Source organism: Phaethon aethereus (assembly GCF_964289735.1).
Source record: "Phaethon aethereus genome assembly, chromosome: 7".
Taxonomy (NCBI): Eukaryota; Metazoa; Chordata; class Aves; order Phaethontiformes; family Phaethontidae; genus Phaethon; species Phaethon aethereus.
The window spans coordinates 525,742-540,728 of NC_138583.1; positions in this window are offsets into that span (position 1 = coordinate 525,742).

Genomic DNA, 14,987 nt, shown 5'->3' on the forward strand with positions numbered 1-14,987 from the left:
CGGGAAAAGGCTCCGAAAGGAGGCGGTCGACGCGGGAAAAGGTGCCGAATGGAGGCGGGTGGCGCGGGAAAAGGATCCTCGGGGCCAACGCAGTGAGAGGCTCCTGGGGCGCGACACGGCGACAGGCTCCTGGAGCGCGACACGGCGACAGGCTCCGAAAGGAGGTGGTAGACATGGAAAAAGGCTCCGAAAGGAGGCGGGCAAAGCACCAAAAGGCTACTCGGGGGCTACGAGGCGAGAGGCACCTTAGGGTCCATGCAGCGAGAGGCTCCTCGGTGGCAAGGCGGTGACAGGCTCCTCGGTGGCGATGCAGCAACAGGCTCCTGGGGCGCGGCGCGGCGAGAGGCTCCGAAAGGAGGCGGTAGACGTGGAAAAAGGCTCCGAAAGGAGGCGGGCAAAGCACCAAAAGGCTACTCGGGGGCTACGAGGCGAGAGGCACCTTGGGGTCCATGCAGCGAGAGGCTCCTCGGTGGCAAGGCGGTGACAGGCTCCTCAGTGGCGATGCAGCGACAGGTTCCTGGGGCGCGACGCGGCAAGAGGCTCCGAAAGGAGGCGGTAGACGTGGAAAAAGGCTCCGAAAGGAGGCGGGCAAAGCACCAAAAGGCTACTCGGGGGCTACGAGGCGAGAGGCACCTTGGGGTCCATGCAGCGAGAGGCTCCTCGGTGGCAAGGCGGTGACAGGCTCCTCGGTGGCGATGCAGCGACAGGCTCCTGGGGCGCGACACGGCGACAGGCTCCTGGAGCGCGACACGGCGAGAGGCTCCGAAAGGAGGCGGTAGACGTGGAAAAAGGCTCCGAAAGGAGGCAGACAAAACAGCAAAAGGCTCCTTAGGGGCGACGCGGTGACAGGCTCCTCGGGGGCAACGTGGCGAGAGGCTCCCGGAGCGAGACGCAGCAAGAGGCTCCCGGGGCGCGACGCTACGAGAGGCTCCGAAAGGAGGCGATCGACGCGGGAAAAGGCTCCAAAAGGAGACGGGTGGCGTGGGAAAAAGCTCCGAAAGGAGCCGGGCGACGCAACAAAAGGCTCAAAAAAGAGCTGCGCGATGCAACAAAGGGCTTCTCAGGGGCGACGCGGCAAAATACTTCTCGGGGGCGACGCTGCGAGAGGCTCCTGGGGCGCGACGCGACAAGAGGCTCCGAAAGCATGTGGGCGACGCGGTCAAAGGCTCCGAAAGGAGGCGGGCGACGCGGGAAAAAGCTCTAAAAGGAGCCGGGCGACGCAACAAAAGGCTCCGAAAAGAGCTGGGCGATGCACCAAAAGGCTCCTCAGGGGCGACGCGGCAAAATACTCCTCGGGGGTGACGCAGCAACAGGCTCCTCGGGGGCAATGCGGCGACAGGCTCCTGGGGCGCAACGCGGCGAGAGGCTCCTAAAGCAGGCGGGCGACGTGGCCAAAGGCTCCGAAAGGAGGTGGGCGGCACGGGAAAAGGCTCTGAAAGGAGGTGGGTGGCACGGGAAAAGGCTCCGAATTGAGGCGGGCTGCACGGCCAAAGCTTCCGAAACCGGGCGGGCAGCGCGGCCAAACGCTCCAAAAGGAGGCGGGCGACGCAGCCAAAGGATCCAAAAGAAGGTGGGCGACGCGACCATAGGCTCCCGAAAGAAGGCGGACGGCACGGGAAAGGCTCCGAAAGGAGGCGGGAGGCGCGCGAACAGGTTCCGAAAGGATGAGGGCGACAAAGCCAAAGGCGCGGAAAGGAGGTGAGCGACACGGGAAAAGGCTCCGAAAGGAGGCGGTCGACGCGGGAAAAGGTTGCGAATGGAGGCGGGTGGCGCGGGAAAAGGATCCTCGGGGCCAACGCAGTGAGAGGCTCCTGGGGCGCGACACGGCGACAGGCTCCTGGAGCGCGACACGGCGACAGGCTCCGAAAGGAGGTGGTAGACATGGAAAAAGGCTCCGAAAGGAGGCGGGCAAAGCACCAAAAGGCTACTCGGGGGCTACGAGGCGAGAGGCACCTTGGGGTCCATGCAGCGAGAGGCTCCTCGGTGGCAAGGCGGTGACAGGCTCCTCGGTGGCGATGCAGCGACAGGCTCCTGGGGCGCGACGCGGCGAGAGGCTCCGAAACGAGGCGGTAGACGTGGAAAAAGGCTCCGAAAGGAGGCGGGCAAAGCACCAAAAGGCTACTTGGGGGCTACGAGGCGAGAGGCACCTTGGGGTCCATGCAGCGAGAGGCTCCTCGGTGGCAAGGCGGTGACAGGCTCCTCGGTGGCGATGCAGCGACAGGCTCCTGGGGCGCGACACGGCGACAGGCTCCTGGAGCGCGACACGGCGACAGGCTCCGAAAGGAGGCGGTAGACGTGGAAAAAGGCTCCGAAAGGAGGCAGACAAAACAGCAAAAGGCTCCTTGGGGGCGACGCGGTGACAGGCTCCTCGGGGGCAATGTGGCGAGAGGCTCCCGGAGCGAGACGCAGCAAGAGGCTCCCGGGGCGCGACGCTACGAGAGGCTCCTGGGGCGTGACGCTACGAGAGGCTCCGAAAGGAGGCGATCGACGCGGGAAAAGGCTCCAAAAGGAGACGGGTGGCGCGGGAAAAAGCTCCGAAAGGAGCCGGGCGACGCAACAATAGGCTCCAAAAAGAGCTGGGCGATGCAACAAAGGGCTTCTCAGGGGCGACGCGGCAAAATACTTCTCGGGGGTGACGCGGCGAGACGCTCCTGGGGCGCGACGCGACAAGAGGCTCCGAAAGCATGCGGGCGACGTGGCCAAAGGCTCCGAAAGGAGGCTGGCGACGCGGGAAAAGGCTCCGAAAGGAGGCGGGCGGCACGGGAAAAGGCTCCGAAAGGAGGCGGGCGGCACGGGAAAAGGCTCCGAAAGGAGGCGGGCAGCACGGGAAAAGGCTCCGAAAGGAGGCGGGCGGCACGGGAAAAGGCTCCAAAAGGAGGCGGGCGAAGCGGGAAAAGGCTCCGAAAGGAGGCGGGCAACGCAAGAAAAGGCTCCGAAAGGAGGCGAGCGAGGCGGCCAAAGGCTTCAAAAGGAGACAGTCGAAGCAGGAAAAGGCTCCGAAAGGAGGCGGCTGACATAGCAAAAGGCTCCGAAAGGAGGCGGGTGACGTGGCAAAAGGCTCCTTGGGGGCGAGGCGGTGACAGGCTCCTTGGGGGCCACGCAGCGAGAGGCTCCGAAAGGAGGCGGGCGATGCGGGAAGAGGCTCCAAAAAGAGGCGGGCGACGCAGCCAAAGGCTCCGAAAGGAGGTGGCAGACGTGGAAAAAGGCTCCGAAAGGAGGCGGGCAAAGCACCAAAAGGCTACTCGGGGGCTACGAGGCGAGAGGCACCTTGGGGTCCATGCAGCGAGAGGCTCCTTGGTGGCAAGGCGGTGACAGGCTCCTCGGTGGCGATGCAGCGACAGGCTCCTGGGGCGCGACACGGCGACAGGCTCCTGGAGCGCGACACGGCGAGAGGCTCCGAAAGGAGGCGGTAGACGTGGAAAAAGGCTCCGAAAGGAGGCAGACAAAACAGCAAAAGGCTCCTTGGGGGCGACGCGGTGACAGGCTCCTCGGGGGCAACGTGGCGAGAGGCTCCCGGAGTGAGACGCAGCAAGAGGCTCCCGGGGCGCGACGCTACGAGAGGCTCCGAAAGGAGGCGATCGACGCGGGAAAAGGCTCCAAAAGGAGACGGGTGGCGTGGGAAAAAGCTCCGAAAGGAGCCGGGCGACGCAACAAAAGGCTCAAAAAAGAGCTGCGCGATGCAACAAAGGGCTTCTCAGGGGCGACGCGGCAAAATACTTCTCAGGGGCGACGCTGCGAGAGGCTCCTGGGGCGCGACGCGACAAGAGGCTCCGAAAGCATGTGGGCGACGCGGTCAAAGGCTCCGAAAGGAGGCGGGCGACGCGGGAAAAAGCTCTAAAAGGAGCCGGGCGACGCAACAAAAGGCTCCGAAAAGAGCTGGGCGATGCACCAAAAGGCTCCTCAGGGGCGACGCGGCAAAATACTCCTCGGGGGTGACGCGGCAACAGGCTCCTCGGGGGCAATGCGGCGACAGGCTCCTGGGGCGCAACGCGGCGAGAGGCTCCTAAAGCAGGCGGGCGACGTGGCCAAAGGCTCCGAAAGGAGGTGGGCGGCACGGGAAAAGGCTCTGAAAGGAGGTGGGTGGCACGGGAAAAGGCTCCGAATTGAGGCGGGCTGCACGGCCAAAGCTTCCGAAACCGGGCGGGCAGCGCGGCCAAACGCTCCAAAAGGAGGCGGGCGACGCAGCCAAAGGATCCAAAAGAAGGTGGGCGACGCGACCAAAGGCTCCCGAAAGAAGGCGGACGGCACGGGAAAGGCTCCGAAAGGAGGCGGGAGGCGCGCGAACAGGTTCCGAAAGGATGAGGGCGACAAAGCCAAAGGCGCGGAAAGGAGGTGAGCGACACGGGAAAAGGCTCCGAAAGGAGGCGGTCGACGCGGGAAAAGGTTGCGAATGGAGGCGGGTGGCGCGGGAAAAGGATCCTCGGGGCCAACGCAGTGAGAGGCTCCTGGGGCGCGACACGGCGACAGGCTCCTGGAGCGCGACACGGCGACAGGCTCCGAAAGGAGGTGGTAGACATGGAAAAAGGCTCCGAAAGGAGGCGGGCAAAGCACCAAAAGGCTACTCGGGGGCTACGAGGCGAGAGGCACCTTGGGGTCCATGCAGCGAGAGGCTCCTCGGTGGCAAGGCGGTGACAGGCTCCTCGGTGGCGATGCAGCGACAGGCTCCTGGGGCGCGACGCGGCGAGAGGCTCCGAAAGGAGGCGATAGACGTGGAAAAAGGCTCCGAAAGGAGGCGGGCAAAGCACCAAAAGGCTACTCGGGGGCTACGAGGCGAGAGGCACCTTGGGGTCCATGCAGCGAGAGGCTCCTCGGTGGCAAGGCGGTGACAGGCTCCTCGGTGGCGATGCAGCGACAGGTTCCTGGGGCGCGACGCGGCGAGAGGCTCCGAAAGGAGGTGGTAGACGTGGAAAAAGGCTCCGAAAGGAGGCGGGCAAAGCACCAAAAGGCTACTCGGGGGCTACGAGGCGAGAGGCACCTTGGGGTCCATGCAGCGAGAGGTTCCTCGGTGGCAAGGCGGTGACAGGCTCCTCGGTGGCGATGCAGCGACAGGCTCCTGGGGCGCGACGCGGCGAGAGGCTCCGAAAGGAGGCGGTAGACGTGGAAAAAGGCTCCGAAAGGAGGCGGGCAAAGCACCAAAAGGCTACTCGGGGGCTACGAGGCGAGAGGCACCTTGGGGTCCATGCAGCGAGAGGCTCCTCGGTGGCAAGGCGGTGACAGGCTCCTCGGTGGCAATGCAGCGACAGGCTCCTGGGGCGCGACGCGGCGAGAGGCTCCGAAAGGAGGCGTTAGACGTGGAAAAAGGCTCCGAAAGGAGGCGGGCAAAGCACCAAATGGCTACTCGGGGGCTAGGAGGCGAGAGGCTCCTTGGGGTCCATGCAGCGACAGGCTCCTCGGTGGCAAGGCGGTGACAGGCTCCTCGGTGGCAATGCAGCGACAGGCTCCTGGGGCGCGACGCGGCGAGAGGCTCCGAAAGGAGGCGGTAGACGTGGAAAAAGGCTCCGAAAGGAGGCGGGCAAAGCACCAAAAGGCTACTCGGGGGCTACGTGGCGAGAGGCACCTTGGGGTCCATGCAGCGAGAGGCTCCTCGGTGGCAAGACGGTGACAGGCTCCTCGGTGGCGATGCAGCGACAGGCTCCTGGGGCGCGACACGGCGACAGGCTCCTGGAGCGCGACACGGCGAGAGGCTCCGAAAGGAGGCGGTAGACGTGGAAAAAGGCTCCGAAAGGAGGCAGACAAAACAGCAAAAGGCTCCTTGGGGGCGACGCGGTGACAGGCTCCTCGGGGGCAACGTGGCGAGAGGCTCCCGGAGCGAGACGCAGCAAGAGGCTCCCGGGGCGCGACGCTACGAGAGGCTCCTGGGGCGTGACGGTACGAGAGGCTCCGAAAGGAGGCGATCGACGCGGGAAAAGGCTCCAAAAAGGAGACGGGTGGCGCGGGAAAAAACTCCGAAAGGAGCCGGGCGACGCAACAAAAGGCTCAAAAAAGAGCTGCGCGATGCAACAAAGGGCTTCTCAGGGGCGATGCGGCAAAATACTTCTCGGGGGTGACGCGGCGAGAGGCTCCTGGGGCGCGACGCGACAAGAGGCTCCGAAAGCATGCGGGTGACGCGGCCAAAGGCTCCGAAAGGAGGCGGGCGACGCGGCCAAAGGCTCCGAAAGGAGGCAGGCGGCACAGGAAAAGGCTCCGAAAGGAGGCGGGCGGCACAGGAAAAGGCTCCGAAAGGAGGCGGGCGGCACGGGAAAAGGCTCCGAAAGGAGGCGGGCGGCACGGGAAAAGGCTCCGAAACGAGGCGGACGAAGCGGGAAAAGGCTCCGAAAGGAGGCGGGCGACTCAAGAAAAGGCTCCGAAAGGAGGCGAGCGAGGCGGCCAAAGGCTTCAAAAGGAGACAGTCGAAGCAGGAAAAGGCTCCGAAAGGAGGCGGCTGACATAGCAAAAGGCTCCGAAAGGAGGCGGGTGACGTGGCAAAAGGCTCCTTGGGGGCGAGGCGGTGACAGGCTCCTTGGGGGCCACGCAGCGAGAGGCTCCGAAAGGAGGCGGGCGATGCGGGAAGAGGCTCCAAAAAGAGGCGGGCGACGCAGCCAAAGGCTCCGAAAGGAGGCGGGCGACGCGGCCAAAGGCTCTGAAAGGAGGCGGGCGACGCGGCAAAAGGCTCGAAAGCAGGCGGGCGACGCGGCCAAAGGCTCCGAAAGGTGGTAGGCGACGCGGGATAAGGCTCCGAAAGGAGGCGGGCGAAACACCAAAAGGCTCCTTGGGGGCCACGCGGCGACAGGCTCCTCGCGGGTGACGTGGCGAGAGGCTCCCGGGGCGCGACGCGGCGAGGGGCTCCCGGGGCGTGACGCGGCGAGAAGCTCTTGGGGCGTGTCGCTGGGAGATGCTCCAAAAAGAGGCGGTCGACACGGGAAAGGGCTTCAAAAGGAGGCGGGCGGCGCGGGAAAAAGCTCTAAAAGGAGCCGGGCGACGCAACAAAAGGCTCCGAAAAGAGCTGGGCGATGCACCAAAAGGCTCCTCAGGGGCGACGCGGCAAAATACTCCTCGGGGGTGACGCGGCGACAGGCTCCTCGGGGGCAATGCGGCGACAAGCTCCTGGGGCACAACGCGGCGAGAGGCTCCTAAAGCAGGCGGGCGACGTGGCCAAAGGCTCCGAAAGGAGGTGGGCGGCACGGGAAAAGGCTCTGAAAGGAGGTGGGTGGCACGGGAAAAGGCTCCGAATTGAGGCGGGCTGCACGGCCAAAGCTTCCGAAACCGGGCGGGCAGCGCGGCCAAACGCTCCAAAAGGAGGCGGGCGACGCAGCCAAAGGATCCAAAAGAAGGTGGGCGACGCGACCAAAGGCTCCCGAAAGAAGGCGGACGGCACGGGAAAGGCTCCGAAAGGAGGCGGGAGGCGCGCGAACAGGTTCCGAAAGGATGAGGGCGACAAAGCCAAAGGCGCGGAAAGGAGGTGAGCGACACGGGAAAAGGCTCCGAAAGGAGGCGGTCGACGCGGGAAAAGGTGCCGAATGGAGGCGGGTGGCGCGGGAAAAGGATCCTCGGGGCCAACGCAGTGAGAGGCTCCTGGGGCGCGACACGGCGACAGGCTCCTGGAGCGCGACACGGCGACAGGCTCCGAAAGGAGGTGGTAGACATGGAAAAAGGCTCCGAAAGGAGGCGGGCAAAGCACCAAAAGGCTACTCGGGGGCTACGAGGCGAGAGGCACCTTGGGGTCCATGCAGCGAGAGGCTCCTCGGTGGCAAGGCGGTGACAGGCTCCTCGGTGGCGATGCAGCAACAGGCTCCTGGGGCGCGACGCGGCGAGAGGCTCCGAAAGGAGGCGGTAGACGTGGAAAAAGGCTCCGAAAGGAGGCGGGCAAAGCACCAAAAGGCTACTCGGGGGCTACGAGGCGAGAGGCACCTTGGGGTCCATGCAGCGAGAGGCTCCTCGGTGGCAAGGCGGTGACAGGCTCCTCGGTGGCGATGCAGCGACAGGCTCCTGGGGCGCGACACGGCGACAGGCTCCTGGAGCGCGACACGGCGACAGGCTCCGAAAGGAGGCGGTAGACGTGGAAAACGGCTCCGAAAGGAGGCAGACAAAACAGCAAAAGGCTCCTTGGGGGCGACGCGGTGACAGGCTCCTCGGGGGCAATGTGGCGAGAGGCTCCCGGAGCAAGACGCAGCAAGAGGCTCCCGGGGCGCGACGCTACGAGAGGCTCCTGGGGCGTGACGCTACGAGAGGCTCCGAAAGGAGGCGATCGACGCGGGAAAAGGCTCCAAAAGGAGACGGGTGGCGCGGGAAAAAGCTCCGAAAGGAGCCGGGCGACGCAACAATAGGCTCCAAAAAGAGCTGGGCGATGCAACAAAGGGCTTCTCAGGGGCGACGCGGCAAAATACTTCTCGGGGGTGACGCGGCGAGACGCTCCTGGGGCGCGACGCGACAAGAGGCTCCGAAAGCATGCGGGCGACGTGGCCAAAGGCTCCGAAAGGAGGCTGGCGACGCGGGAAAAGGCTCCGAAAGGAGGCGGGCGGCACGGGAAAAGGCTCCGAAAGGAGGCGGGCGGCACGGGAAAAGGCTCCGAAAGGAGGCGGGCAGCACGGGAAAAGGCTCCGAAAGGAGGCGGGCGGCACGGGAAAAGGCTCCAAAAGGAGGCGGGCGAAGCGGGAAAAGGCTCCGAAAGGAGGCGGGCGACGCAAGAAAAGGCTCCGAAAGGAGGCGAGCGAGGCGGCCAAAGGCTTCAAAAGGAGACAGTCGAAGCAGGAAAAGGCTCCGAAAGGAGGCGGCTGACATAGCAAAAGGCTCCGAAAGGAGGCGGGTGACGTGGCAAAAGGCTCCTTGGGGGCGAGGCGGTGACAGGCTCCTTGGGGGCCACGCAGCGAGAGGCTCTGAAAGGAGGCGGGCGATGCGGGAAAAGGCTCCAAAAAGAGGCGGGCGACGCAGCCAAAGGCTCCGAAAGGAGGCGGGCGACGCGGCCAAAGGCTCTGAAAGGAGGCGGGCGACGCGGCCAAAGGCTCGAAAGCAGGCGGGCGACGCGGCCAAAGGCTCCGAAAGGTGGTGGGCGACGCGGGATAAGGCTCCAAAAGGAGGCGGGCGAAACACCAAAAGGCTCCTTGGGGGCCACGCGGCGACAGGCTCCTCGCGGGTGACGTGGCGAGAGGCTCCCGGGTTTGCGACGCAGCGAGGGGCTCCCGGGGCGTGACGCGGCGAGGGGCTCCCGGGGCGTGACGCGGCGAGAAGCTCTTGGGGCGTGTCGCTGGGAGATGCTCCAAAAAGAGGCGGTCGACACGGGAAAGGGCTTCAAAAGGAGGCGGGCGGCGCGGGAAAAAGCTCTAAAAGGAGCCGGGCGACGCAACAAAAGGCTCCGAAAAGAGCTGGGCGATGCACCAAAAGGCTCCTCAGGGGCGACGCGGCAAAATACTCCTCGGGGGTGACGCGGCGACAGGCTCCTCGGGGGCAATGCGGCGACAGGCTCCTGGGGCGGAACGCGGCGAGAGGCTCCTAAAGCAGGCGGGCGACGTGGCCAAAGGCTCCGAAAGGAGGTGGGCGGCACGGGAAAAGGCTCTGAAAGGAGGTGGGCGGCACGGGAAAAGGCTCCGAATTGAGGCGGGCTGCACGGCCAAAGCTTCCGAAACCGGGCGGGCAGCGCGGCCAAACGCTCCAAAAGGAGGCGGGCGACGCAGCCAAAGGATCCAAAAGAAGGTGGGCGACGCGACCAAAGGCTCCCGAAAGAAGGCGGACGGCACGGGAAAGGCTCCGAAAGGAGGCGGGAGGCGCGCGAACAGGTTCCGAAAGGATGAGGGCGACAAAGCCAAAGGCGCGGAAAGGAGGTGAGCGACACGGGAAAAGGCTCCGAAAGGAGGCGGTCGACGCGGGAAAAGGTGCCGAATGGAGGCGGGCGGCGCGGGAAAAGGATCCTCGGGGCCAACGCAGTGAGAGGCTCCTGGGGCGCGACACGGCGACAGGCTCCTGGAGTGCGACACGGCGACAGGCTCCGAAAGGAGGTGGTAGACATGGAAAAAGGCTCCGAAAGGAGGCGGGCAAAGCACCAAAAGTCTACTCAGGGGCTACGAGGCGAGAGGCACCTTGGGGTCCATGCAGCGAGAGGCTCCTCAGTGGCAAGGCGGTGACAGGCTCCTCGGTGGCGATGCAGCGACAGGCTCCTGGGGCGCGACGCGGCGAGAGGCTCCGAAAGGAGGCGGTAGACGTGGAAAAAGGCTCCGAAAGGAGGCGGGCAAAGCACCAAAAGGCTACTCGGGGGCTACGAGGCGAGAGGCACCTTGGGGTCCATGCAGCGAGAGGCTCCTTGGTGGCAAGGCGGTGACAGGCTCCTCGGTGGCGATGCAGCGACAGGCTCCTGGGGCGCGACGCGGCGAGAGGCTCCGAAAGGAGGCGGTAGACGTGGAAAAAGGCTCCGAAAGGAGGCGGGCAAAGCACCAAAAGGCTACTCGGGGGCTACAAGGCGAGAGGCACCTTGGGGTCCATGCAGCGACAGGCTCCTCGGTGGCGATGCAGCGACAGGCTCCTGGGGCGCGACACGGCGAGAGGCTCCGAAAGGAGGCGGTAGACGTGGAAAAAGGCTCCGAAAGGAGGCAGACAAAACAGCAAAAGGCTCCTTGGGGGCGACGCGGTGACAGGCTCCTCGGGGGCAACGTGGCGAGAGGCTCCCGGAGCGAGACGCAGCAAGAGGCTCTCGGGGCGCGACGCTACAAGAGGCTTCAAAAGGAGGCGATCGACGCGGGAAAAGGCTCCAAAAGGAGACGGGTGGCGCGGGAAAAAGCTCCGAAAGGAGCCGGGCGACGCAACAATAGGCTCCAAAATGAGCTGGGCGATGCAACAAAGGGCTTCTCAGGGGCGACGCGGCAAAATACTTCTCGGGGGTGACGCGGCGAAACGCTCCTGGGGCGCGACGCGGCGAGAGGCTCCGAAAGCATGCGGGCGACGCGGCCAAAGGCTCCGAAAGGAGGCGGGCGACGCGGGAAAAGGCTCCGAAAGGAGGCGGGCGGCACAGGAAAAGGCTCCGAAAGGAGGCGGGCGGCACGGGAAAAGGCTCCGAAAGGAGGCGGGCGGCACAGGAAAAGGCTCCGAAAGGAGGCGGGCGAAGCGGGAAAAGGCTCCGAAAGCAGGCGGGCGACGCAAGAAAAGGCTCCGAAAGGAGGCGAGCGAGGCGGCCAAAGGCTTCAAAAGGAGACGGTCGAAGCAGGAAAAGGCTCCGAAAGGAGGCGGCTGACATGGCAAAAGGCTCCGAAAGGAGGCGGGTGATGTGGCAAAAGGCTCCTTGGGGGCGAGGCGGTGACAGGCTCCTCGCGGGTGACGTGGCGAGAGGCTCCCGGGGCGCGACGCGGCGAGGGGCTCCCGGGGCGTGACGCGGCGAGAAGCTCTTGGGGCGTGTCGCTGGGAGATGCTCCAAAAAGAGGCGGTCGACACGGGAAAGGGCTTCAAAAGGAGGCGGGCGGCGCGGGAAAAAGCTCTAAAAGGAGCCGGGCGACGCAACAAAAGGCTCCGAAAAGAGCTGGGCGATGCACCAAAAGGCTCCTCAGGGGCGACGCGGCAAAATACTCCTCGGGGGTGACGCGGCGACAGGCTCCTCGGGGGCAATGCGGCGACAGGCTCCTGGGGCGCAACGCGGCGAGAGGCTCCTAAAGCAGGCGGGCGACGTGGCCAAAGGCTCCGAAAGGAGGTGGGCGGCACGGGAAAAGGCTCTGAAAGGAGGTGGGCGGCACGGGAAAAGGCTCCGAATTGAGGCGGGCTGCACGGCCAAACCTTCCGAAACCGGGCGGGCAGCGCGGCCAAACGCTCCAAAAGGAGGCGGGCGACGCAGCCAAAGGATCCAAAAGAAGGTGGGCGACGCGACCAAAGGCTCCCGAAAGAAGGCGGACGGCACGGGAAAGGCTCCGAAAGGAGGCGGGAGGCGCGCGAACAGGTTCCGAAAGGATGAGGGCGACAAAGCCAAAGGCGTGGAAAGGAGGTGAGCGACACGGGAAAAGGCTCCGAAAGGAGGCGGTCGACGTGGGAAAAGGTGCCGAATGGAGGCGGGCGGCGCGGGAAAAGGTGCCGAATGCAGGCGGGCGGCGCGGGAAAAGGATCCTCAGGGCCAACGCAGTGAGAGGCTCCTGGAGCGCGACACGGCGACAGGCTCCGAAAGCAGGTGGTAGACATGGAAAAAGGCTCCGAAAGGAGGCGGGCAAAGCACCAAAAGGCTACTCGGGGGCTACGAGGCGAGAGGCACCTTGGGGCCCATGCAGCGAGAGGCTCCTCGGTTGCAAGGCGGTGACAGGCTCCTCGGTGGCGATGCAGCGACAGACTCCTGGGGCGCGACGCGGCGAGAGGCTCCGAAAGGAGGCGGTAGACGTGGAAAAAGGCTCCGAAAGGAGGCAGACAAAACAGCAAAAGGCTCCTTGGGGGCGACGCGGTGACAGGCTCCTCGGGGGCAACGTGGCGAGAGGCTCCCGGAGCGAGACGCAGCAAGAGGCTCCCGGGGGGTGACGCTACGAGAGGCTCCTGGGGCGTGACGCTACGAGAGGCTCCGAAAGGAGGCGATCGACGCGGGAAAAGGCTCCAAAAGGAGATGGGTGGCGCGGGAATAAGCTCCGAAAGGAGCGGGCGACGCAACAAAAGGCTCCAAAAAGAGCTGGGCGATGCACCAAAAGGCTCCTCAGGGGCGACGTGGCAAAACACTCCTCGGGGGTGATGCGGCGACAGGTTCCTCAGGGGCAACACGGCGAGAGGCTCATGGGGCGAGACGCGGCAAGAGGCTCCTGGGGCGCGACGCAATGAGAGGCTCCGAATGGAGGAGGGTGACGCGGGCAAACGGTCCGAAAGGAGGCGGGCGGCGCGGGAAAAGGCTCCGAATGGTGGAGGGCGGCGCGGGAAAAGGCTCCTCGGGGGCGACGCAGAGAGGCTTCTGGGGCGTGACACGGCGACAGGCTCCTGGAGCACGACACGGCGAGAGGCTCCGAAAGGAGGCGGTGGAAGCGGCCAAAGGTTCCGAAAGGAGGTCAACGCGGCCAAAGGCTCCGAAAGGAGGCGTTCGACCCGGTCAAAGGATCCGAAACGAGGCGGTCGACACGGCCAAAGGCTCCGAAAGGAGGCGGACGGCACAGGAAAGGCTCCGAAAGGAGGCGGGAGGCGCGCGAACAGGTTCCGAAAGGAGGAGGGCGACAAAGCCAAAGGCGCGGAAAGAAGGCGAGCGACGCGGGAAAAGGCTCCGAAAGGAGGCGGGCGGCGCGGGAAAAGGCTCCGAATGGAGGCGGGCGGCACGGGAAAAGGTTCCTCGGGGCCGACGCAGTGAGAGGCTCCTGGGGTACGACACGGAGACAGGCTCCTGGAGCGCGACACGGCGACAGGCTCCGAAAGAAGGCGGTAGACGTGGAAAAAGGCTCCGAAAGGAGGCGGGCAAAGCATCAAAAGGCTACTCGGGGGTTATGAGGCGAGAGGCTCCTTCGGGTCCATGCAGCGAGAGGCTCCTCGGTGGCAAGGCGGTGACAGGCTCCTCGGTGGCGATGCAGCGACAGGCTCCTGGGGCGCGACGCGGCGAGAGGCTCCGAAAGGAGGCGGTCGACGCGGCGAGAGGCCCCGGAAGGAGGCGGGCGACGAAAGGATCCGAAAACAGCCGGGCGACATGACAAACGACTCCTCAGGCGCAACGTGACGAAAGGCTCCTTGGGGGCGACGCAAAGAGAGGCTCCTCGGGGGGGCGACACGGCGTGAGGCTCCTGGAGGGCGACGTGGCAAGAGGCTCCAAAAAGGGCCCAGCACAGTGACGAGAGGCTCCTCAGGCGCGACGCGACAAAAGGCTCCAAAAGGACCCCGGTGGAGTGACAAAAGGCTCCCGTGGGGCGATGCGGCGAGACGCTCCTGGGGGGCGATTCGGCGAGAGACAGCAAAAAGAGGTCGCGGAGTGACAAAAGGCTCTGCAGGGGCGACGTGACGAAAAGCTCCAAAAAGAGTCCAGTGGCATGATGAAAATTTCCTCAGGCAAACGTTCCTTTGGATGGCAGAATCTCGCTCCTCTGCCACTCGTGCTAGTTGCCTTTTCAGGTCAGCATTTGCAGCTTGAACCCATGCTGTCAAACCCATCTGCCCACAGAGGCGAGCATTTTCTTCCGCCAGGTGAGCATTTTCCTTTGTCATCTCTGTGAGCTGCGCCTGCAACTCCTCACAAGTTGGGCTGTGGGTGCTCACGTAACAGGAGCCCTCATCACCTGCAGCCCCTTGGGCCTGAAGCTCCTCAGCCCCCTTCTGTGAGAAGTCATCCTGCTTGTCCTGTGCCAGCAAAGCTCTGGCAGGCTCTCCCGTTTCTCCATCTCTCTGCTGAGGCAACGGTGCCATGCACAGATCCTCAGTGGAGCTTTGGATGGGCAGCGGCACTCCAGCATTGACCAGGCGATGGACAGTCGCCTGCAGTTGCCTGGATCTTTCTTCCAGCCGGGAGGCAAGGGCAGCTAGCTGAGCTTTTTTCTGCTGCAGCCTCTCTGCCTCCTCGCACGCTTCTGGAGAGCCTTCCTTTTTCAGGAGGCAGCTCTCCGCCTCAAGGGCACTCTGTTGCCTCTCCAGGTCTTCTAGAAGATGCTGCAGGCAGGTGTTTGGCTCCAGGAGTCGGCTGCATGTGCTTCCAAGCAGCACCAAGCCTTCCCCCTCCGGCACCCAGAGCTTAGCATCTGCCACAGCCTTGCATGCTGTTTGCTGCCCAGCGCGGTGGCTTTCCGGCAGTCTTTCCCTTAGCGCTGCCAGGGCTTGGGGCCCGTTTCTGCCAGAGGAGCAGGAGCTCTGCGTCTCCTGATGGCCCTGGTGCCCAAGAGGGCCTTCGGGCTGGGCCGTGCCGGGGGAGGCGGGCAGCTCGCCCTCGACCCACTGCAGGATGTATTTGATGAAGAGTCTTCTCTCCAGCTGCAGCTGGTTCTGGAGGTGGCGGATGCGGGCGGGCTGGAAGCCATCCATCTCCCAGCGTAGCTTGCCGAGGAGGTCCTGGAGCTTGCTTCGGGCCTCCCTGCCGCTCCTGCTGGGCCTCACCATCTCCTCGG